We start from the raw sequence: 22139 nt of genomic DNA, 5'->3' as shown, positions 1-22139 counted from the left end.
AGAGGACCAGGGGTGGGAGGAGGGAGAAGATCAGGAAGAATAGCTAGTGGATGCTGGATTTAATACCTGGGTGGTGGGATGATCTGTGCAGCAAACCACCATGGAACACATTTACCCATGTAACACGAACATTTACCCCTGAACTTAAAATAAAAGTTGGAAAAAAAAAAAAGGCATGTCAGTCAAAGAAAGAAACAGTGGGTCTAACAAACTGATCTTAGTACAGGTATATCCAATTTATAAAATAACACAGAGATTTTATAAAATTTAGGTTTATTTGTCCTAGAGTAGCAACATTAGTCTCAGCAGTTAGTAGAAAGATTTTGGTGCCTTTAAAGGCCTAGCTTCAGCGTTATCTGGCTGAATTAATTAAGATAATGCCCATAAAATGTCTAATGGTGTTGGGCCAAACTGGAGGCATTTAGTAGATATAATCATTGTCTTCATAACATTATAAATAAACTCATAGCTAACAATGAGGCACTTATATAGTACTTGTGTTTTTAAAAGCATGTACTATTTCACAGGAATCCCACAAATCCCCTTGTCAGCACAATTGCTGACGAGGCAGACAGTTTTTGCCTTTTACAGATATGGGTAACTTGGTTCTACGGACAGTCTCAGACCTCCTATCCAGCACTGAAGAAAGAGGATATCCAAAGATCCAACCACTTGGGGCAAACTCTCTTTAAAGGTTAATTTCCTAAACTGCCGCATGTCTTCTATGATTCCCTTTAAAGTTGCAGTAAGCAGCTAAGATTCCAGACCAAGGTGAGCATTTTTTGAAACCATCTAATCTTCTCCTATAATTACCAATAGCAATGTTGTCCAAAAGAAATGTAATGTGAGCCACCTATGTAATTTAAAATTGTCTAGTGGCCACATTAATAAGAAGTTAAATTAATTTTAACAAAATAATTTATTTAACCCTATATATTCAAAATACTATTTCAGTAGGTACTTAATAAAAATTATTAGTGAGCTTTTTTACATTCTTAATTTATGCTAAATTTTCAAGTCCTGGGTGTGTATTTTGTGTATAATACATCTCAGTTAGAACCAGCCATGTTTCAGGTGCTGGAGAGCTATATGCGGCTAATGGCCATCATATTGGACAGTAGAGACCTAGAGAATAGTAGCTCTCTCCCAGGACCGAGGTTTAACTTCTGAGCAACATTCTACGTTAAGGGCTGAGCCAAGACTAATAATATCCGCAGTATTAACTTCTCTCATGCTAATGGAAACCTTGAGCATAAGCTTGAGGGCAGTCAATCTAACCATGTTTCTCATGCTGCCATCCTAGGCTATAATCCTACCTATTTATCTATCTATCTATCTATCTATCTATCTATCTATCTATCTATCATCTATCTACCTACCTATCTATAGTTTATCATGTCTGTTGCCCACTTATCCTCCACAGCTGGCATTGCCAATGTTCGTCATTATCCTCAAGGCTCCATCCTCAATTACATGTTTTCTCTCAGCAATTTTGTTTCCTGCTTCACAGAAAAAAAAACTAAGACTGATATCAAGAGATTCAGCTCCCTCAAATTCCTACACACACACACACACACACACACACACACATATATACACACACACATTATCCTTCCCTTCCCCCTTTCCATTCAGTGCCAAAGAAAGTGCCATTTCTTCTTCTTTTGATAATTAACCCTCCCATCTCTTTGCAACTCTAGGTCAGGAAACTTCCTTCATTATAATTACCTTTCGCCTGTGTTTTCAACCTTTCTCTTTTCAATAGTTTATTTTATGCATCCTATCAAAATGCTCATGTCTCTCCCATCACTTAACAAATAGACAATTTTAATTACTGTCCTACCTCTTCCCCTCCTTTTTAGAAGTCTTAATAAGCTCCACTTTCATTTACTCTTCAGCCTTTTGCCTCACAACACTATCTAAACCGCTTTGGCAAAGGACACTGATATTCTCCTAATTGCCCATAGATTCTCTCAATTTGTGACTTGTCTTCAGCATTTATTACTCTGGACCATTCCATTATTCCTGAAGCCCTCCATTTACTCAGCCCACATGATACCACAGTCCAGGATCTCCTCCTGACTGTTCCTCTCAGGCTCCTTTATTTCCACCTTCCTACTGCCTAGGGTCCACTCCATATTCTCCTCTTATCTTCTGGCTCTCCCTGGGCAATTTCATTCACTACTATCATATATCTTTAGACGACTCTTTAACTACTGTCCAGTTCTCTTTTCTGAGTTGCAGGCTGGACTATACAACTGCCTAATGCTCACTGCAGCCTTGAACTCCTGGGCTCAAGTGACCTTCCTGCCTCAGCTTCCAGAGTAGCTCGGACTACAGGTGCATGCCACCACAACTAGCTAATTTAAAAAAAAAAAAAAAAAACAACTCTGTAGAGATAAAGTCTTGCTGTATTAACCAGGCTAGTTTTGAAGTCCTGGCCTCAGAGATCTCCTGCCTTGGCCTCCCAAAGTGCTGGGATTACAGGCATGAGCTATAATGTGCCTGGCCCCCACAGGGCTCTTATACTCAGCTTGCACAAAACTAACCTCATTGTCTTCCTCCCAAAACTCCCCCTCTTCCTAAATTCCCTCTCTTCATAAATGGCACCACTCTTACACCAAGTTACCTAGGCCAACAGCTTGGGAGTCATCCTAAGACTCCTCTCTCTCCCTTTTGGGCCCCCCACCTAATTTGTTACCAAGTCACACAGATTCTATTTCTTTAGCATAGCATTCTTTCCTTACTTTCCAAGTCTACTCCTACTATCACAGTTCACCTTCACATCTTGTTTAGGTTTTAGTGGTCTGCTAACAGGCTGCATTACCTCTACCATTAAAAATGTACTGTTTGTTTACCCTTCTGTCTTAACTCCTTAAAAACAAGGACTACAACCTTTTTATATCCAACACACAGAATCCTCATGAAAGATTCATTGAATAAAATATTGATGATTTAGTGGATAAGTGAATGGATGAATGGAATGACTAACATGCTCAAATTTATATACCCCATTAACTTTGTTAATGATAGGGTAGAGAAACTAGGCCTCTTGGTTACCAATAGTCTGGGCTCCTTAGGCTATATTAGATCCTTCAGAAGTGCCTATTTTAAGGAACCCCGAAGAACATCCTTTTGAAATCTAAGTAACCACCATTTATCTATTTTGTGAGGTGGTGGTTTTGTATATCACATTTTCTCAAACTAGGACACACCTGCCTGAGAATGGAAATGAGAACTCTAAGCTCTAATCCATAGCTCTGAAAGTAACTTGCTCTGTGACTTTGATTGAGGATAATATTACTGTTTCATCACAGATATAAAATGCCATGTGACAAATATGTGGAATTGGACTAATCCACTAGAATAGCATTAAGTTTATAAGTGCATGCTCATAAATGACTTTTCCAGTTGAGATATTAAGACTATTCCCCAAAGAACTATTTAATCTTCTGGTGAATATCCATAGCATAGAAAAGACCAATTCACTCTAAACATGAGAGATCACATATAATAAATAATCTTTCATCTTATGTTAGACTCGTCTATTACTATATTTTAAATATATACACCTCTATAAGCAATAACTCACATCTTTATATATGATCTTGAGGCAAGACTCCCATTTATAAAGAAAAGAATAAACTCTGTTCACTATAGTTGCAAGTCAAGTATATTTTCTTGGTTATATATTTCTTAAGAAAAGCCCTGGCCGGGCACAGTGGCTCACGCCTGTAATCCCAGCACTTTGGGAGGCTGAGGTGGGCGGATCACGAGGTCAGGAGATTGAGACCATCCTGGCTAACATGGTGAAACCCCATCTCTACTGAAAATACAAAAAAATTAGCCGGGCATGGTGGCAGGCGCCTGTAGTCCCAGCTACTCGGGAGGCTGAGGCAGGAGAATGGCGTGAACCTGGGAGGTAGAACTTGCAGTGAGCCGAGATCACGCCACTGTGCTCCAGCCTAGGCGACAGAGCGAGACTCCATCTCAGAAAAAAAGAAAAAAAAAAAAAAGAAAAGCCCTATGTGTACAGATTATACTGTATTATCCTATTAATGAGAACATTTACTAAATCAGAATATGCCATTTCTTAGATAATGTAAAGTTATTGCCTTCTGAAAGTATATTGTTTTTACTTCCCTAACACTTTATTGTAAAAAGATTTTTTTCTCATGGTCTCATTATAATAGCTTTTTTGAAAAGAAAAACTTTTTATTAGGAGTTATATTCTAAAAGGTAACTTTAACTTTATCCTCCCCCAAAATTCATTTTTCTCTTCCTAATAGAATTGTAAACTGTGACTATGATCTTGAAACACACTTACATTGTTTTTCAAAAAAAAAAAAACATTCCATTTCCTTAGTCATTCTCTTCTAAGCTATCTGATCTCTGCTTTTCCCTGCAAACGTAGTGTTCAGAATGTATTATAAAAATGCAATTTTCTCTTATACTATTGAAATGAGGCAATCTTTTAAAAAAATAAATAACTTTGAACTTCAACTAGTCTGTATAGTTAAGTATTTTAGAAAGTCACAGGAAAAGTAATTTCAAAACTGTCATTTGATAGTAACTGGAGTGAATGCTGGGCATCTCTAATCCTGGTCTTTTGATAGTACCTCAAACACAACATGTCCCAAATCAAAACAATTATCTTCCCCTATGATCCCTCCCTCTGCCTCTCCCTCTCAACTCAGTTTTTCTTCTTCAGTTTCTAGTAATATCACTATTACCAAATGTTCAGGCTACATAATATAGGGCTATTTCCAACCATTTCATCCATTCCCAAAATCAATTGGTCATTACCTAATTTGTTGATCTCATTTGTTAATCTGTCCCTCTATGTATTCAATAAATATTTATTGATACCTATAATTTGTGAGGTACTGGGCTAGAAATAAGGAAATAAAAATAAGATGGTATTTTTATTCTAAATGGTCACAGTCTTATAAGAAGTCAGACATGTTAATAAACAGTCGGTGATGTGCTAGTAACTGTTTAACAGTTTTCAAAAAACAACAATAAAAAATGGATTTGTATTGTTTGCTCATTTTCATGGTGTAAATATTCCTACCAAGGCAGAGCACAGAATTGGAAAGTGATACTAACAACTAGATCTTGCAAGCTGGTGCAAGCTGACTTCAACACAACACTCTAAAAGCACTCACAGTGTAACAAGAGCTCTACTAGAGATATATGCAAAGTGCTATAAGGGGAGCACAAAAGAGGGAACTCTAGGGTACCCATGCAACGTTTCACAGGATCCTCTTGGTTCTGTGAACTTCTTTCCATTCTGAACTAAAGCTACTACTTTAGTTCAGCAAAATGCAATTGAGAGTCAGCATGATACAATTTCTTCCTGACTCAAACACCTCTGATGGGCCTCCACTGTTTGTAAGTCCAACAATTAATAAGTCCAAAATAAGACACGACAATTCAAGGAACTTTTTCATCTTGCTTGAGCTACTCTTTCAGCCTCATCATTCCTTCATACACTTCTACATGATTTATGCTTTAGAAAATATTTAGAAGTGAAAAAGGCAGATGAAATTTGACCCAGGATAAAAAAGAGAACATACACATTTGTCATAACAGTAAACCACTTTACAAAACTTCCACTGAGTCCTGTGTATTTTCTCTGTGATACTCAAAATCCCTGTCAAACAGAATGGGGTGAAGCTTATTAATACTTTCACATCTTGCCATTATGTGTTTATGCTGTGCTTTCCCTTAGCTTGTTTTTCCTCTTCTTTTCTGGTCAATGAAACTCTAAGACTCTAGAAAAATTGTCACTTCCATGAAGCATTTCTCAATCCATAGCTAGAGTTAATAAACCTCTGTGCTACAAAGGGTATTTTAGCACAGTGATTTATATTGTAACTAAAATTTTATGTTGTCTGTCCCTCTGTAAGAGCACAGATCAGAACTGTATTATTCCCTGCTATATCCAGATGCCAAGAACAGTGCCAGGTACATAATAGGTGTCAAATTGTTCAATTAATATTTATTTAGCATGCAAAAACTTAATTGTGAATGTCTCTTCCTAGAGTTGATAAATACATTAGAATTAGAGATTGTGTCTTACTCATCTTAGTATCCCTTACAGCATTCAGTACCTCTGACCAAGGAAGTACTTAATATATGATGTTTGCATTGGACTGAATCTTCTCTAGGCCTTTCAATCTTCTGAGCATTCAAAAACTATACACCAGTATTTATAAAATACACGTATTTTTAAAAATATATAAGTAGAAATGCACCAAACAGATTGAATTGCAAAATGGGTAAAGATGAACTCTAGGCAATACAGGAAGACCAACCAGAATTTACATTGGGGAATTGTAATAAAATTAGAGTATTTCTACTGCAAAAGGGAAGAGATGTGGCTGCTTCTCTAATTGTTGCTTTTAAATGGTACTTCATTAGGTTGAGAATTGAAACCTGAGACTCACACAAATAACAAAATAGCACCACGGACAGGATTGCAGGCTCTAGACACTATTTTGCAACTTATTTGGACAGGCTTCATAGGAACACACAGGCTAAGGATCTGAATGCTCTATTGCTCTGAGGGGTTTGACTATGTACAATACATTTCATACTTAAGATTCATTTAAAAACCTCAATTTCAGAACTTGTTATTGGTCTATTCAGGGATTCAACTTCTTTCTGGTTTAGTCTTGGGAGGGTGTATGTGTCCAGGAATTTATCCATTTCCTCTAGATTTTCTAGTTTATTTGAGTAGAGATGTTTACAGTATTCTCTGATGGTAGTTTGTATTTCTGTGGGATTAGTAGGTGATATCCCCTTTATCATTTTTTATTGTGTCTATTTGAATCTTCTTTTTTTCTTTATTAGTCTGGCTAGCAGTCTATTTTGTTAATCTTTCCAAAAACCAGCTCCTGGATTCACTGATTTTTTGAAGGGATTTTCGTGTCTCTATCTCTTTCAGTTCTGCTCTGATCTTACTTATATCTTGTCTTCTGCTAGCTTTTGAATTTGTTTGCTCTTGCTTCTCTGGTTTTTTAAATTGTGATGTTAGGCTGTCAATTTTAGATCTTTCCAGCTTTCTGATGTGGGCATTTAGTGCTATCAATTTCCCTCTAAACACTGTTTTAGCTGTGTTGAAGAGATTTTGGTATGCTGTGTCTTTGTTCTCATTGGTTTCAAAGAACTTATTTATCTTATTTATTTCTGCCTTAATTTTGTTATTTACCCAGTAGTCATTCAGGAGCAGGTTGTTCAGTTTCCATGTAGTTGTGCAGTTTTGAGTGAGTTTCTTAATCCTGAGTTCTAATTTGATGGCACTGTGGTCTGAGAGACTGTTATGATTTTCATTCTTCTGCATTTGCTGAGGAGTGTTTTATGTCTAATTATGTGGTCAATTTTAGAATAAGTGCGATGTGGGTGCTGAGAAGAATGATTTCGGGTGGAGAGTTCTGTAGATGTCTATTGGGTCTGCTTGGTCCAGAGCTGAGTTCAAGTCCTGAATATCCTTGTTAATTTTCTGTCTCGTTGATCTGTCTAATATTGAGAGTAGAGTGTTAAAGTCTCCCACTATTATTGTGTGGGAGTCTAAGTCTCTTTGTAGGTCTCTAAGAACTTGCTTTATGAATCTTGGTGCTCCTGTATTGGGTGCATATATATTTAGGATAGTTAGCTCTTCTTGCTGCACTGATCTCTTTATCATTATGTAATGCCCTTCTTTGTCTTTTTTGATCTTTGTTGGTTTAAAGTCTGTTTTATCAGAGACTAGGATTGCGACCCCTGCTTTTTTATTTTTTTCTTTCCATTTGCTTGGTAAATATTCCTCCATCCCTTTATTTTGAGCCTATGTGTGTCTTTGCATGTGAGATGGGTCTCCTGAATACAGCACACTGATGGGTCTTGACTCTTTATCCAATTTGCCAGTCTATGTCTTTTAATTGGGGCATTTAGCCCATTTACATTTAAGGTTAATATTGTTATGTGTGAATTTGATCCTGTCATTAGCTAGCTGGGGTTTTTACCCGTTAGTTGATGCAGCTTTTTCATAGTGTCAGTGGTCTTTACAATTTGGTATGTTTTTGCAGTGGCTGGTACTGGTTTTTCCTTTCCATATTTAGTGCTTTCTTCAGGAGCTCTTGTAAGGTAGGCCTGGTGGTGACAAAATCTCTCAGCATTTGCTTGTCTGAAAAGGATTTTATTTCTCCTTCGCTTATGAAGCTTAGTTTGGCTGGATATGAAATCCTGGGTTGAAAACTCTTTTCTTTAAGAATGTTGAATATTGGCCCCTACTCTCTTCTGGCTTGTAGGGTTTCTGCAGAGAGATCCGCTGTTAGTTTGATAGGCTTCCCTTTGTTGGTAACCCGACCTTTCTCTCTGGCTGCCCTTAAGGTATATTTTGTACGAAGTTCATCTTGGAGAGTACATCAGAAAATAACAGCTTCAAAGACAAATGTCTATAAGTATTTTATTGATGGTTTTTGTTTTGCTTTGTTTGAATGTGTGGGTGTTTTATTTCATGGCATGGGGCAAGCAACTGATCACACCTGCTTATTTTATAAATTTCAGGCTAAAGCTGTACAATCATGATCTATACTACAGAGCTTTGGAAACTTGATTGTTCAATCACGTCTATGCAACAAATTATTGGGAATGAGTTCAGGTCCTGCCTGGGTACTCCCTCATTACGGGTATCCATCCATTCAACTGAACGTCCATGCTATTCTGAATCTCCACAAAGAGCACACCTGGCTTGGCTAAGAGGTGAAGCACACTGCTCTGCACTTGCATGTGGACATACAATAACCACATTCCAGCTATTTTTCAGAAAGTTTAACTCTGAACCTATTGTCATTCGGTATTAATCAAAACCTTGACTTAAAGAACAGGTATAGAAGATTGCTTAAGGGAACACAACAAACACATCTTTTCCTTTAAAACTCTCTTCCTATATTGCACCAGCTGTGGGATCAGATCATTTTGACTTCTCATATAATTGTTACACACTGAGGTGATACCATAAGCATCTTAAAAGGAATATTCTAAGAAACTGGTAGTTATTGAGGACAGTGAATGCTGGATCACATAGTGTCTTCATTTGAGATCCATGAGGGAATTTTCTATTAGGTATCAGGAAAAGTTGGGCTTTTTGTGAGCAACTAATTTGCTTGTCATGGACACTGTCAGTCATATAATTTGATTGGGTGGAAGTCTAAAAGCTGAGTAATAATGTGGCTACCCATAACAAAAGTACAGGATTTCATGGCATGCGTTTTATTGTTTAGAGCCTCATTTGCTCTCTGTCCTGATTTCCTCATTCACTTTATTTTATTATATTGCATAAATTTTATAAATGGCCTCACATTTTTACTAAAAAAGGAAGTTTAAAATAAATAAATGAACACAACAATGACAATGTTGTAAACTTTTACAAAAATGTAGAGTTCACTTATACATATTAACAGGTATTTTAACTATTATAGTGTTAGGTAACTACAGATACTTTTTGTTACAGGCACTCTTAAACAATGAATGTTTAATAATCACAAAATCACTATTTTCGCACAATTTCAATTTGCTATTTAAACTTATAAGATACTTGTAAAAATTTTTGCTTTATTCAATAAACTGTATCAATACAAGTCCTACTTTAAAATCAGTGCTGTGGGCTCATGTAATTCATTTATTTTAAAAATATAATCATTTTTCTATTGAATTCAGCTTTCGCAACAGGATAAAGAGCAAGTTTTGAAACACAACAAATTAACATACTATCAAGATTTGTTAGCCCTGGTACTCCTTAGACTAATATAGATAGAAAGAGTTAACCAGTTTTTCTTTTCTCATATTATTTTTGATTGGCCTGACTCTGAGTACAGTATGCTTAACAAATAAAATTCTCTGCATATGAAACAAAGACTTAAAAAGACAAATTACTGTTTTGGCAAATATTAATTCTCAATTAAAATTCAGGTGAGTTGCTTTATGTACTGTTTGCACAACTAATGTCTCAAATGTGACATGACTATAACAGAACTATGGCAGTGTAAGCTGGTAAGTCAAGTTGATAAATGCTGTTCAGTGCAATGCCTACTGTTTATGAACTCCTCAGGTTAATTCGTGTTCCAAATATTAAGTAGCTCTTTTGTATATTAATGTACGTCAGGAGCCAACAAAAGTTTTGCTATTGAGAGAAAATAATTTTCAAAAGAAACTATGAAATAATATAAGTCAAAGTTCTATTAAACTACTTCTGTCGTTTTAGAAAGGGCAAGATGAAACAAATTATAAATGAACATCTTTTATCCTCTGACCTAGCAATTTTACCTCTAGAAATTAGTTCCAAGGTAAAAACTTGTACAAACATTTATGTATAAGTCTGGTCTCTGCAACATCCTCTTATATAAAAATTAGAAAAAAATCAACAGTAGGGGAATGGTTAGTTAATCCATATGCTGGAACACTATGCAGCTGTTAACAACCATGTTATGGAAATATATTTAATGATATTAGAGAAGACCACAATATATTTTTTAATTTAAAAAGGATGTTACAAAGTAGTAACGATTGTATAATCTTAATTTTATTTTTATAATATATATAAAAAGACAATGGTTTGAGGTCAGGTCAAAATGTTTATTTTACAGTGTTTATTTCTGAGAAGTAGGCAAACAAGAATAGTTTTAAAATTTTTAGTCTATTAGGTCTTGACTCTTTTCCATAATTTTTCTTCTTTTTTTTTTGGAGGTGGAATAGGGGTAATAAACATGGACTACTTTAGTAATTAGGAAGAAAACAATGAAAGTGTTATTTTTATAACTTATATTTTAAAATGTTTTATTTTAATACTCGTGGAACAGAGATGTCTTCTTTAGTTTGCCTAAATTCACTTGTGAGAAATTGGAGATTTGGGGGTCTGGGGAGAGAGGCAATATAAAAAAAGTGTAGGTTGACTCATACTAAAATAAATATGGCATTTATCACAGGAAGGAAGCAAGTGAACTGTTTCTAAGAAAACAACCAGAAAAATGGTGAAGTGCTATTTAGACACTTCAGTGTTGGCAATCAAGGTTTGAAGTAAGCATAATTTCCCAGGATTACCCTTAATGTGTTTTCTATTTGGGGATATAAAGCGAATCAACAATGCACTCTTCCTCTGCAATAAGGAGCATGGGTTTGTTGGTTGCCATTAAAGCCTGAGGACTCAGACTCATTGCTTGTTGATAACTATTATTGCTCCATTTTTGAGTTCCATCAAACAAGAGAAAAAAAGTCTTTACAGAGTTTATACTGGGTATATGCGTAATTCTTGACCCTGAAATGTGATACCTATGGAATCTAAGAGTTTACTGGGAAAACCGTCTGCTTCTCAAAGCTAGGTGTCCCAAATCAGAGAAAAGTTAGAAAAAGTTTGTATTATTTACGTGACTAGAAATGTGTTATAAAGACTTTTGCTTTTCAGCCTGAATCTAGTGAAGACAGAAGTAGAAGTTATTCACGTATAATCTCATCCAGTCTGGTATTAATGAAAATGGATAAGCTAAAGTCCATTCCTATTGATCAGATGGAGAAATCAGAAAAAAAGACATCTAACATCTTCAATCATTCAGCGTATTTTTTCAATCAATATCTCAGTTCAGTCTTAGTGCTATTTGCATATTACATAAAAATGCAGCACTTAACAAATTTAAATCTCTTATCCTTTTTCTGAAAAAAAAATGGCATCATCAATAAACATTTGCTGAAGGTTTGACAGACACTGGTCACTCAGAATGTGGTCTGTGGTCCAGCTGCATCACATCACATGGGAGTCTGTCATAAATGTAGAATCTCAGGCCCCACCCCAGACCAGCTGAATCACAATTTTCAATTCAACAAGATCCCCAGGTGTTTTCTACGCACAGTACATGGATGTTTGAGAAGCACTGTTTTAAGAGCATTTTTCAAGTATTGGAGATACCAAAAAGGTGTAAAGAGACTTCTCTAGTTAGTTCCTAGACTAGGAAGTAAATATACATAAAAGATAAACTATACAAGAAGCATATGACAACCGCCAGGTGAGAGGTGTAGACAATTAACGGCATAGGAGTTTGAAGGAAGGCAAAGGTCACTCAAGATTGGGGCAGCTGGAGACATCTTAAAGGAAAGACAGTAGAGTTGGCCCTCTGTATCCGCAGATTCTGTATCCGTGAACACAAACAATCTGGGATCAAAAAATATTTTGAAAAAAAATTGCACCTATATAGAACATGTACAAACTTTTTTCTTATTATTCCCTGAACAATATAGTATAACAAAATTTACATAGCATTTACATTGTATTAGGTATAAGTAAACTAGAGGTGATAAAGGAAGATGTGCATAGATCATATGCAATTACTACACTATTTTATATCAGGGACTTGAGCATCTCAGATTTTGGTATCTGAGGGGTCCTGGAACCAATCTCCCTCAAATACCGAGGAGTATTTTACTTGGAAAATAAGAAAAAAGGGAGTATGGTATACTCAACCCTCCTTTGCATAAGTTTACTCTGTAACAGTTCTGTAAATTTTATATACCTAGAGCTCTTGGTATGGTTATTGTGCTGAGAAAAACTATTTGGTCTGAACAACTTAGTTATGGTAACTTGAAAACAGTATGCATGATGTACAAATATACAACCTTCTGTGAATAAGGCCAGGCTGTTTTCCCCAAACTGTGTGTATTTCATTTTTTAAACAAATATATTAAATTTAGGATTTATTTAGAATGCAGGAAAACTCCTTTTTGAAGCACTCCTGAAAGGAATTCTTTTGGAAAATATAGAATTCTTTTATAATATGAATAGTCAATTCCTGAAATATATATACCGTGAGTTAATATTTTCATTATATTTCAATTAAGTGCTTTTAAAAAGATCATGCTTGGCCAGGTGCAGTAGTTCATACCTGTAATCCCAACATTTTGGGAGCTGAGGCAGGAGGATCACTTAAGGCCAGGAGTTTGAGACCAGCCTGGGCAATACAGTGAGACCCCATCTCCACAAATAATAATAATAATAAAGATCATGCTTGTACATACTTACTATATGGAGCTAATGGTTATTGTTTTGCTACAGTGTCACTAAACAAAAATCAACATACAAAGGTGAAAGGGTGGCACATGTCTGCTGATTACATTTAAGGGCCCCCAAAGTCTCTCTTTTTGTCCTTGCAAGTGGTAGGATTGTTTCACTGGGATATAAATAAAACGCCTTAGTAACTACATCCTGAGAACACCATGGCTCAGTACTATTCATGCCAACTTAACTGAACTGAAACATGGCACTGGTGTCAGTGGCTTTTACTTATTGATGGATTTGTAAGGTGGCAGGCTCTTTCATGTCCAAAAGCGGTAGTTTCCCAGGGTCTCAAGAAGATTTAAAAATATTTTCCTTCCATCACAACACAAAGCCTACTGACTTTAAGTAATGCTGCTGAGGGTTAACATTTGAAACTGACAAGCAGCACATGTGTATTATGGAGATAAGGCCTGGCACATGTTGCTGCAGCCTCCTGAGATTTTGAAATGCTAGCAGCTCCAGCTGGTGGCTATGCTCCATTCCTAATGTGCACTTTTTAGGGAAACTTGAGCCCCTCCTTCTGACTGTGATAGGGACATGTCTGATTGGAATAGGGTTATTTTTAAAGATATTCAGAACAACGAACATATTTATTCTAAGAATAAAAAGAGAGTGGAAAGAAATAAAAGAGGTAAAATGTTAAGCTGAGATCTTAAAGAAAACAGTATCACTTGTTAAAAAAAGAAAAATAGTGAATGCAGCCAAAGAGCAGTTAAAAAAAAATCACTAGGGAAGAATAGTTTTAAAAAGAAAAAAGAAAAAATGAAGGAACTGAAAGGCACTTTTTATGAGAATCATTCAGATAAACATACTGAAAAATAGCGAGGCAAAAAAGACTGATACAAGGAGCAGGGAAATGAAAATGAGTTAAGGAATGGGGAAACAAAAACCAGTTGAATTCCAAAATGAAATAAAAACATAGAGATTAAAAAAAGAAAAAGTACACTATGGAAGAAGATAGCTATCAAAATTTCTCAGTCCCTATGGGGACTAAGGTGGCACACATGGAATGGAAGGCAAGGGACAAGAAGGTGGGTTTGGAAGTAGACAGGGCGACATAGTTCTGTTTAAATAATATTGATAGGAGCCCACTGGTCTGGACTGAACTCCTTCCTGCAAGAGGCCCAACATACCAAACCAAAATGGAGTCACAGATCGTAAAGTTCCATGTTACCAAGCCAAAACTCAGTTTATCTGACTTTCTGAGAGATCAGGAGAGTGAGAGATAATAGTAAAATCTTCAAGTTTTAGCTGGCATGATAAGAAAATCCTCTCTGCTTTAACCTTTACAAGGAAATTAATTTTGAAATAACCAACCCACTTTTTGTTTTCTGTTTCTGCTTTCCTCAGTCCTTTTGTGACTATAAAACCAACTGCTCAGCTTATTGGGGCACTCATTCTATTTTACAGAATGAGGTGTTGCCCAATTCTAGTATCATAAATAAAAGTCAATTAAGATCTTTAAACTAAATTTGTTGTAATTTTGTCTTTTGACAATTCTTAGCTGTAATAGAAGATGCTAAGGACAGAGAAGCAGGCAAAGTCAAAACTAAATTCAAAATGTTAGGGGCAGAGTCAGAAAAAGTACCTAATTCAAAAAGATACTTAGGCAAATATCCTCAAAGAGTTAAAATTCCATGGGTGACAGTTTCATGATTGGTTACTGAAGTTAACTGGAATATCATACAACTAATCTTTTGAGGTTGGTGTTTAGAATGTTACCACTCTCATCTACAACATATATATTAGTACTATTATCACAGACAGAAATCATGGAAAACAGACCAGAGACTAACTCAGCAGCAGAATTATATTCTTAAATGCTTTAAGGGCATTCAAAACATGTTTTTTGCATTATATGCAATTATAATTTGGAAATATATTCTTGACATTTTAAAACACAAACAATTCAAGATGGAATCAGGTAGAACAGAGTTAAGATCCTGGCTTTTTAATAAGAATATGTCTTTTGGAAACAATAAAAAGATACTTTTAAAATTCTGTAATTTTATTTTAGAGACAAGAATCTTGCTCTGTCACCCAGGCACAATCATAGCTCACTGCAGCCTCAAACTCCTGAGCTCAAGGGATCCTCCCACCTCAGCTTCCTGAGTCGCTGGGACCACAGGCATGTGCCACCACACCTGGCTTATTTATTTATCTACTTATTTATTTATTTTTATATTTATTTTTCCCAGCTGGTTTTGAATTCCTGGCCTCAAGTGATCATCCCATCTCAGCCTTCCAAAGTACTGGGATTACAGGCATGAGCCACTATGTCTGGTCAAAAGATACTTTTTTAAAAAGGTTTTAAAATTAGGTTCTTTGAGCCTCATTTCTCCAACTATAAGATGAACATCAGAAAGTTTACTTTGAAGGGAATTGAGGATTAGAGCAAATCGTTATCAAGTTTCTGGGTCATTAACTGGATATAGCAGTCATAACAAATAGTTCATGAGATGTGTATTTAAACAGTACAGAATGGACATTTCATTCATCTTTTACTAACACTCATTCTTTCAAATATATATACTGAGTTCTTACTATGTACCAGACACTTTTCTGAATATATCAGTGAAAAACCAAACATCCTTTCCTTCCAAGAGCTTGCATGCTAGTGAAAGGAAACAAAAAATAAATGTGTTCAATAGTAAATGGTATAGTATGTTTAGACGCTAATACTTACTTGTTACAGAAGAAGGTAAAACCAAATATAGTAGGATAAGTAATTGAGTGTTAGGCTGTTACAACTATAAATGTGGGTGGGAAAAGGTAGGCTTTGATCTCTTTGAGAATGAGACATTCAAGCACAAATACTACTAAGCACAAATAACTGAGGTAACTAAGTACCAATTTGGATTTCTGAGAATAAATTGTGGATGCTATATGGATGGTGTTTCATTGTTGTTACTGTTATCCAAAGGCATAAGAAAGCTAAATTTGCTGGAAGAATCTTATCTTGAAATATTCTTACAACTATATTCTATTCTTCACGCTATTCTTAACTTCTCTTTGGCCTATCACAGAACAGTATTTGTTTAAAGCACAACCATTTCTTTTGACCATGTAGCAGCAGCACTCATTAATGCCATGTTCAAGGTTATCAATCTTCAGACAGGCTTCCTTCTCAAAGCACTCCCCATCTCTCATATTGCTTCCTTATTCTCACAGTACTTATTTTACTCATTTGTTGTCTGTCTTTCTATTAGAACAAAAACTTTGTGAGAAAAGGGATTTTTTTTGTGCCATTACTGCAGTATCCGCATGCTTGGCATTGTCTGACACATAAAAAGCACTTGATACATGGTTGAATAAATAAAAGCGGTAAGTAAAAATTAGTTTTAGAAAAGAACCACAGTGTAGAAAATCATTAGGATACTTTCACAATTAATAAAGGCTTGAAATTTAGAGATTTAATATTTGCAACTTCAACTACTTAAGAGAAATTCTAAAAGTATGTGATGTGCACTAATTTGTAATACTGCAGAGGCTGGTGAGTGGGAGCAAATCACTCAGCTAGTGAGTGCATCCTACCAAGCTGCTCACATAACATGAGGCTCTGTCATTCTCTACTGACGACTGAGCATACTGCTACGCAGCAAGTTATTTGCTAGAATGGTATGAAAACTGGAGATTCAAGATCCCAGGATGCAGTCCTCTTGTATATAAAAGCCTTTGATATACTTGTTATAATTAGAGAAAATATTTTATATAATAAGATGCTGATTCCTAATCTAACAGTATAGAGGTAGCCTGATAGAGTAGCCAGAGTACAGAACGGGGTTAGGAAATTTGTGCAGATTTGTCTTAAGCTGAGTGAGTGACCTGGACAGATCACTTCATGTTTTCATGATTCTGTTTTTTCATAGATAAAATGGAGTTACAATAATATAAGCAAATAAGAGTACCTATATTTCACCATATTAGCCTCAGGACCAAAATGAAATGTTCTATATTTAACTGCTTTATAAATTGAAAAAGATTTTTGGAAAAACATAATACTTGTCAAAATAAAAACTATACTTTTAGATTTTATTTAGAAAAATTTCAGGTTTAGGAAATTTATTTATGAAATTTCTATTCATATTCATACTTAAGTGTGTAATTCTGGATGATTCGTTTCTGATGTCTAGTTAGCTCTATAATCATGACTAAAAACTGTGTATTAATTAAAAACTACTCTGTGTGTGTGTGTATTCTTAGATGTCAACATTCTCTAGGAGAAAAATAAGACAAAACAAGAAAATACCTAAAGATCAAATGTACATATGGCACAAAGATAGACATATGGATTAATGGAGTAGAATTGAGAGCTCAGAAATAAATATATACATCTACTTTCAACTGATTTTCAACAAAGTTGCCAAGGCCAACCAATGGGGGAAATAATAATCTTTTCAACAAATAATGTTTCAACAGCTGGATAGCAATGTGCAAAAAAATGCAGTTCAATCCTTACCTCACACCATATACAAAAATTCACTCAAAATGAATAAAAGGCCTAAAAGCAAGACCTACAATTTTAAAACTCTTAGAAGACAACATAGGAGTAAAACCTTTATGATGCTGGATTTGGCAAAGGATTCTCGGATATGACACCAAAAGTATAAGCAATAAAAGCAAAAAATAGATAAATTAGACTTAATCTAAGTTTAAAAACTTCCTGCTTCAAAGGACACCAACAAGAAAAGTAACAGACAGCCCACAGAATGGGAGAAAATATTTGCAAATTATATCTCTGATAAGGGACTTTTATTGATAACATATAACTCTTACAAGTCAATAATAAAAATGACTTAATTTAAAAATAGGCAAAGAACTGAATAGGTATTTCTCCATGGAAGATATACAAATGGCCAACAAGCACATAAAAAGATACTCGATATCACTAGTCAATAGGGAAATGCAAATTAAAACCACAATCAGACATCACTTCACACCCACTGAGATGGCTAGAATTAAAAAGTCATACTAACATATACTGGTGAGAATATGGAGAAGTGAGAACCCTCAAATACTGCTAGTGGTAATGTAAAATGGTAAATGGTGCAGCCATTTTGGAAAAAACTACTAGTTTTTCAAATGATTAACCACAGTTACCATATAACTCAGCAATACTACTACTAAGAATATACTCAAGATAATTGAAAACATATATTCCCACAAAAACTTGTACACAGTGTTTACAGCAGCATTAGTCATAATAGCCAAAAGATAGAAACAACCCAAACGTCTATCATTTGATGAAAGAATAAACAAAATCTGGTATATCCATACAATGGATTATGATTTTGCCATAAAAAGGAATAAAGTACTGAATGCGTGATACAATGTGGATGAACCTTAAAAATATTATGCTACATGAAAAAGGCCAGTCATGAAAGACCACATATTATGTGATCTCATTCATATGAAATGTCCAGAACAGGAAAATCTATAGAGATAGAAAGTAGATTAGTGATTGCCTAGGGCTGAGGGTGAGGTGGGAAGTAGGCAAATGATAGCCAAAAGGTATAGGGCTTTGTTTTTGAAGTGATGAAAATATTCTAAAATTGTGGTGATGGAAACCACTGAGCTATATGTTTTTAAACAAGTGAATCATATTGGTATGTGAATTACACCTCAATAAAGCTGTTACAAATCACATGTATAGACCTTGCTCAATTTTTACACAAAGATTTTCTTATTTTCCTTTTTAAAAAGACTTCTCTGAAAGAATTAAATTACCAGACAGGCCACCTAGGTAATTATAAAACAAAAAAGATGTTCTTACATTGACTTGTATTTCGAGTTCATAAAATGTGACTAATAATAATAATAATAATACTTAAACGTACTTAAAGCTACATGTGTCTACATCATATTATGTCTTTTTTTCATTTATCACAAATAAGGCCACTGAACCTTGAAACCTTGGCCAGTATCATACTGTAAGAGTGCAGAGTATCATTAAATAGTGATAATTATAATAACCTCTATTACAAGAGTGACAATAATGTTAGCTAACACTTATTAAGTATTCACTATGTTCTAGAAAGTTTACATAAATTATCTCACTTATTCTTTACAATAATAATTCCATGAGGTAGATATCATTATTATTACAATTTTACAAATAAAGAAACTAAGGTTTTCAAAGGATACCACACTTGCCAAGAGCAAAGCTACTGAGTGGTGGAGGTAGGATTTGAACTTAGATAGATAACAGAACCCAGGGTCTTTATTATTATTATTATTATTATTATTATTATTATTTTTAAATCGAGATGGCGCCTCACTATGTTGCCCAAGCTGGTCTCAAACTCCTGGGCTCAAGTGATCCTCCCGCCTCAGCCTCCCAAGTAGCTGAGACTAAAGTGTATTTCACCATGCCCAACAGCACCCAGGGTCTTAACCACTTTGCTATACTTGTTGGTTCCTATTATCTACAAAAATGAAAATCATGTACCACATTTCCCAGAGCTGCAACTTTCAAAACTGCACATTATACCTCTAAGCCATATAAAGGTAAAAGGAAAAGGTATAATTCACCAAAAGTACTAAAAGTTTACTCAGCCAAAATTCAGAATTTTAGAGTTGGAAGGAGAAGCATAAATCATTTAGTTTGATGACAACTTAGTGCAAATGATAAAACTGAAAGACTTTGGCCTAACTCTTCAGGTTTTAGGAAATAAAGGAAATTCAATGATGATGAGTTTTCCACAGGTATGACTGATATAGAACTTATTAATTCATTATTAATTCATTCACCTATTCATTAGTTATTTTTCATCTCAGTCAACAAATATATACTGAAAGTCAACTACACACCAAGCACCCTGCTAGGCTACAAACTCTAGAAAGTAAAAAATGAGTATGACGGTCCCATTCCTCAAGGGGCTTATGGTCTGGACTGGTGGGGGTGGGGGAAAAGGTGTAAAATAAAAATTCTTATTTTATATATCACTATATAACGTGATAAGCAATACTCAATAAACATGGCAGGGAGTTATTCTGTTGGAAACATCCGGGAGGGCTTTACCAAGAATATCATTAAATTAAGAGATAAGCAATTATTTCCAAGAAGATATCTTCCCTCCAGGAAGAGGGTAGAGGAATTTAGCCTTGAGTGGTTGGAAATTCAAGTCATTTAGAATTGCTTGGAGCATAGCCAGTGAGGGTAAGAGACTGTGTTAAGCACATCTTTTTATTCTGATGTTTTAACATCTGGGGCCTTATTGACCCTGAGGAGACTGTCCCTCCCAAGGCCAGCCATCTTCTAGAGATAATAAAGGGCTCCCCTGTGAGATTGCCTTTCATATGCAAACCAACCAGGTCAGACCCCATCCACTCCAACCTCCTCTATCAGGCTCTTACAATCTGGATCAATATTCCCCTGCCCTAATTTCCTCAGGGACAGGGTCAGACAACTTAGAACAGCCCTGTACACCCTACAGTCCACTGAAATTATTCAAACTAGCCAATCCTGAACTTGTTAGCCCTTCCTCACCCATTCCTTCCCAAGGAAATCACAATAGAAGCTCTTGCCCATATTTCCCCCTATTCTTCTGTTTTCTGACCCACCCTCATGTTTCCCTGTGTGGCCCTGCATGTGCAGTGTGCACTGTCCTCTTGGGGATTGTAGCTATCTTTTCAATGGCAATCATCTGATGCATTGGCCTCACCATCCCTGAATGATAATAAAACCGACATTATAAACAAAGATTCAAGCCTGGGTGCCATGGTTCACATCTGTAATCCCAGCATTTTGGAAGGCTGAGACAGGAGGATCCCTTGAACTCAGGAGTTTGAGACCAGCCTGGGCAACATAGGGAGACCCTATCACTACAAAAATTTAAAACATGGGCCAGGTGTGGCGGCACGCACTTGTAGTCCCAGCTACTTGGCAGGCTGAGGCAGGAGGATCACTTGAGTCTAGGAGGTAGAGGCTGTAGCAAGCTATGATAATATCACTGCACTCCAGCCTGGGTGACAGAGCGAGACTGTCTCAATAAATAAATAAATAATTAAATAAAACAAAGATTCAGTAAATTCTGCTACATAGACAGAAAGGGGCAAGACCATGTAAAGTGTTGTCTGAGGAGTTTTAACTACTCAGGAGACATTGGAAGCCACAGAACAGTGTTAAGCAGGGGCATAATATGACTAGATTTACATTTTAAAAAGATTACTCAGGCAGCAGTGTGGTTACAGAATTGCAGTGAAGTAATTCTGAAGGTATGGAGACTAATTAGGAGGTTATGGTATAAAACAGTCGGGAAGTGATGAAAATCTCAATTAAGGTAGGGGAACTGGAAATGGACAGAAAGGAATATTTACGAGATGGTGAGAAGGTATCTTGAAGGACTTGATTGACTATAATGGGTTGGGGAAAGGCAAAAGTAAAGACACACTTCAAGGTTTCTGGCTTAGCTGACTGTGGCTGGTAATGAATTTATGGAGATAAGAAGCACAGAAGCAAGTTTGCAAGGAAGGAGAATGGGATCTGCTTGCCTGTAGGATTGTTCTTGTAGAGATACTAACAGCCAGTTAGAAACATGGATCTGGTGCTCAGGAGGTGTTCTTAGACTGGAAACAAGATTTGAGAGTTACCAGCCTACTGGTGGTGGTTAAGGTCATAAAAATGGATAGAATTATCAAAGGAAGACATGCAGAAAAATATCAAAGTTCAGGTTGAAAACAGAATTCCAAGAAACACCATAACTTAAAAGGCAGGTAAGGAAATGGTGTTTGCAAAAGAAAATGGATGTGGTAAGATAATCTGGGGAGTCTGGCAGCAGCAGCAGCTACAATGGCATAATCATCAGCATCATCACCAGATGGCTAATATTTCTTCAGCATTACTATGTTTCCCACATTATGTCATGTGTTTTAGATGTATAGTTCATTTGCTGCACATAGTAACTGATAGTTTGGATATTTGTCCCTGCCCAAATCTCATGTTGAATTGTAATCTCCAACGCTGGAGGTGAGGTCTGGTAGGAGGTGTTTGAATCATGGGGCAGATCCCTCATGAATGGCTTGGGCCATCCCTTTGGTGATAAGTGAGCTC

The 22139-nt window shown here is 35.9% G+C and overlaps 1 protein-coding gene across 8 annotated transcripts in view; it reads right to left on the bottom strand.

Annotated features, from left to right (window-relative positions):
* Nucleotides 1-22139, bottom strand: part of NME7 (NME/NM23 family member 7) — a 229615-nt gene that overhangs the window by 47269 nt on the left and 160207 nt on the right. The window contains exon 12 of one of the 8 annotated variants that reach the window (XM_063787464.1): nucleotides 10728-12187. The gene's annotated coding sequence lies outside the window, so the exon portion shown is untranslated. 8 annotated transcript variants of the gene reach the window in all.

This window comes from Pan troglodytes, chromosome 1 (assembly GCF_028858775.2).
Source record: "Pan troglodytes isolate AG18354 chromosome 1, NHGRI_mPanTro3-v2.0_pri, whole genome shotgun sequence".
Taxonomy (NCBI): domain Eukaryota; kingdom Metazoa; phylum Chordata; class Mammalia; order Primates; family Hominidae; genus Pan; species Pan troglodytes.
Note: the sequence above shows the minus strand (reverse complement) of the source record. Positions and strands in the feature narration are given on the sequence as shown.